Below are 4,018 nucleotides of genomic sequence, written 5' to 3'. Positions count from 1 at the left end.
GTGGGCATGTGACAAATGTTAATGGAACGTTTTTTGTTTAGTTGCCGATGTTTCTCTAGCTGCTTTTTCTTTTACCAGAACAAAACAGAAAGAACAATTCTATGCAGGCTGCTGTCTTCAAATGTCTATAAATCCATGTAACAACTATCATATAATTAGCCAGCCAACATCCCACATGCAGCTGTGGGCACTGACTCCCTGTCAATGAACCTCTGTCCTGACACAAAGGCAGTGCCTCTGCCTCGCTTTTGACTTCATTCATCAGCACAGTTCTGCATATTTATGTAGCAGAGAGTTCAGTGAGTTCATACTTGGTATTCAAAGTGGTGATTTAATCTAAACTTTATTATGAAAAAAAGCTGTTTGTTGGTTATATTGCTGGAAAAGTTACTTTGGTGATGACAGTAGGTTGTGAGGCTGGCCTGAGCATCATTACTGAGGCAAGCTCTTCTATCCAGGTGTGGTTAAAATTATTGATACTCTAATCTTTCTATATTTTCATTTATACATGTATTTATACTATGTCCAGACCTTTAAAGATATTGATTAGAAGTGATGCTTCCATATTTTTTTAACATTAGCTGTGACATAAAGAGCAGGGCACAATGGACCAGGTTTCCTTGAGGGTAAATTTATTGACTGTAATAATTTTTTAAAGGAGTAGCTAGTCAAGTGTCATCTGAGGGAGTGGCCTGTGTCTTATAATAGTAGTCCAAGTCATGACAGACTAAAGATTAGAGACTAAATAGATGAAATAAACAGAAGTATCATGATAAGCCACCAAACAATAGGAACATTGTATTTTAAATACATTTATTTCTTGATGAAACCATTTCTTGCATAAAGAAGAAGACTAGATACATTTCTATCACCAGTCCTTGCATAACATTAGTCCTTTGCAGAAAGGCACCTCCAAGGTGTGTGTTCAGGAGAGCATGTCCATGGTTGATTTAAGATTAAATGATTTTCATTTGTTTGGTGACTTTGGACTCAGTCATTCCCACATAGGATAAAAAGGAACTTCCCTTAAGAATGCATTGTGTCTTCCTGTTACATCCCTCTTCTTATGACACTTAATTCTAGCCCTTTTCCTCTAAGGTAGGCAGCCTCCCAGTTACTCTTGTCATATGTGCCTGAAGAAGATGCTTCTGGAATTAATATTTTCTAGTTTTTAGGGTTAAACATGAAATTCCCCAAAAGTGGTACACCAGCTTACCTCAGGGTTTAGATTTCATGGTGTTTCATGGTGGGGGAGGCATGCAGTGACACTGTAGGTACTGAGCTGGGAATGAGTGGTTACAGAGGACAGGAAGGAGCTCTGCAGCATCCTCATTTTCCAAACTCTCCTCACTTTGTTGAGCAGAAGGAATGTTCCCACCTCAGAGGCTGCAGTCTCCATGTCTGATGGGATGGGCAAGCTCTAAATCAGATCAGAACTCCTTGGCTCTGCCCCTTGCTTTCCCATCCTTCCCATGGCAATAACTATAAATAGAGCAGGAACAGACTCAGTGTCACACACTCTGGTTGTGTCTGTACATCCTCATGTCCCTTCAATTCAGGAGCAAAGGCCAAGAGCTTTAGAGCTGTTCCTCTCATATGGAAAACACTTTTTCCCACAGCTTTTCTCATTGGATGATTCTGCCCAATTCACACTGCTTAAAAAAAAAAGAAAAAAAAAGAAGCCTTTAAGACATCTGTAGTTTGTCTTAAAGGGCAACATTATGACTACATGAAAGAGATCAGTGCCCAAGTACTGCCAGTTCCTCTTCCAGGCTACCATCCTGAAAATATGAGAATGTGGAGCTAACCTACCTATGATTTTTCCCCCCCCATCATTCTGTTGAGATTTATATTCAGGGAGCTGGCTTGGGTTTGAGCAGGAGAATGGGAAAAGGTTTCCAGTGTAAAGCTGCCCATGCAAGCAGGAAGAGCAGTGCAGAGGAGAAGCACCAGAGAGAGAACCTGCACGTGTGCTGGTGCATAATGAGGTGTGGAACTGTGGTTTACATGTTGCTTCATGATTGGTACTGTAAATATTGCTGCTTTTCAGGCAAAATCTCAAGTTTCCCACGTCACTGATTGCATCAGTGCTCTTCAATGCAGCTCACTGTACCTTGGTGGGGAAAGTTGCTGTTGGTTTCAGATTACCAAGCTGAACTTTAAGTTAAAAATGTGCAGCATATGGGAAGCCTACAACTTTGCCTGGAGAGATACTTTAGAAACTGCTGAAGCTAGGTGATGGTGAAAAATGTGTTTATGTAAAGCCAAACCCTTCAGCTTTTACTCATAAAAGGACACACTTGTAATAATGAGATCAGGCCACTTGCATGCAAACTCAAAGGACTAATTAAGTGCCAAGTTTGTTCTAGCTATACACTAATGTAACTCTTGCTATCATTGCACTGCAGGACTGGACCTTAGCAGCTTCAAATGTGCCACTGTAAATGTTACTGTTTTTATAGGTACTGAAGCAGATCAAATCAAATTCTAGGCAGACTTAACCTCATTAATGATCTGAGCTGGGTGCTGCCAGCTTCATTTGCTTATCCAGGCATATTTTTGGATGTTGCTTGTGCAGAGTGCTGAAGAAGAAGTTCAGAACACATTGGACAGCAATATCCTTGGTTCAGGATCATGCGCTGTGCCCACACTGCTCTGATTAATGCCTGTAATGGTACTGAAGTTAGTAGCTGTCGCTTTTAGCTGTTGCCCTTGGACAGAGCAGGGGGAAATAGAATCTCCAGAGGCTGCTGAGATCCCAGTTTGTCTGGGCTGGCCTTGGGAGTGCCCATTTCTGTCCTCTGACTGTAGCAAAAGCTTCTGCTTTCTTTATTTAGAGGGAAGGAAGGATAGACTCAAGCAGTGAGGTCAGAGGGCAGCTGTATGTTCCTACCCTGTTATCATACAGAATGGTCTGTGGGTGTAGCACTCACCAGGTTTCACTGTTTGTCCAGGTTTGTTTGGGAATTGCCTCACAAAGTCAGGTGCTCGTGGCATTGGTAAAGATGAGGTTGGTGCCTTCACGGATGTTGCAGAGGCTGCAAGCTGTGATTGCAGAAAGATCCCAGGGCAGACAGGCATTAACCTCTTGGGTGTTACTGGTTAATAACGTCCCGCATCCGGCAAGAGAGAAAAAACACCAGGAATGAAATCCAATAACCCTGTCAGAGAAAACAGAAGAAACCAATATGTGGAAACCCAGAGCATTGGGAATATTTCCCTGTCTGCTCTGGGGTGCCCTGACCCCAGGGGAGCACTGACTCTGACCCTCATTCATGGAGAAAGTTTCCCAGACTTCAAGATAGACTGGAATCCACAAAAGTGTGAAGTAGATTATAGAGAGTAGTGCAGGTGTGTCACTTGGTGAGAAATTGAGGTTTTGGGATTTTTAGTATGTTGTGGATGGAAGCAAGATGGAGGGCACAGGGTGTTGTCCTGAGTTTCTTCTTCATGCTTCTTCTTCCTTCTTCTCCATGGGTCTGGGTGGCATTTTGTAATTGGGTGGAAAAGTCCACTTTGCAGCTCTGTGGGATCAGTTATTGGGTTTAAAGGGAAATAATCCAGGTGTCAGTTCTTAATTGGATAGTTTAGTCTTGAAAGACCTTGGAACAAGAGACTGTTGTCCATTTTGTGCCTTCTAATGAAAAGCTGCCAAACTCACAGTTGTGAGGCTGTTTTACTCATAAGAAATAGTAAACACTTGAGTCCAAACATGAACTACTGTCTCTAGTGTCATCAATCCAGACTCAGAAAAACCAATGACTGGTACCCCCACACCAATACAAAACATCTCAAGATGAATGGCTTTGTGCCCTGCCTGAGAAGCCAGAAAGTCTGTGCAGCCCATCTGAGAAGCTCTTGTTCTTCTCATCAGCCAGCCTGGGCATCTATTCAACTGAATGTGTATTTAATTTTCTCACACGCACTGGAGGAATCTCAGCTGGAAAAATCAGCCAGACAACTTCCCCTATGTCTGAATCAGCAGCACGAAGATTTGTGGTTATCAAAGACAGCTTGC

At 42.4% G+C, this 4,018-nt stretch overlaps 1 long non-coding RNA gene across 1 annotated transcript; it reads right to left on the bottom strand.

Moving 5' to 3' along the window:
* Window positions 1–587: 587 nt before the first annotated feature.
* On the bottom strand, window positions 588–3,517 carry LOC141730850 (uncharacterized). Its single transcript, XR_012582635.1, has 3 exons — window positions 3,268–3,517; window positions 2,934–3,161; window positions 588–1,655 (listed from the first exon to the last, which is right to left on the bottom strand). It is a non-coding gene; the product is annotated as an uncharacterized LOC141730850 (long non-coding RNA).
* Between the last annotated feature and the right edge of the window lie 501 nt (window positions 3,518–4,018).

Source organism: Zonotrichia albicollis, chromosome 1 (assembly GCF_047830755.1).
Source record: "Zonotrichia albicollis isolate bZonAlb1 chromosome 1, bZonAlb1.hap1, whole genome shotgun sequence".
In the NCBI taxonomy this organism is placed as follows: Eukaryota; Metazoa; Chordata; class Aves; order Passeriformes; family Passerellidae; genus Zonotrichia; species Zonotrichia albicollis.
This window is presented reverse-complemented; position numbering and strand designations above follow the sequence as displayed.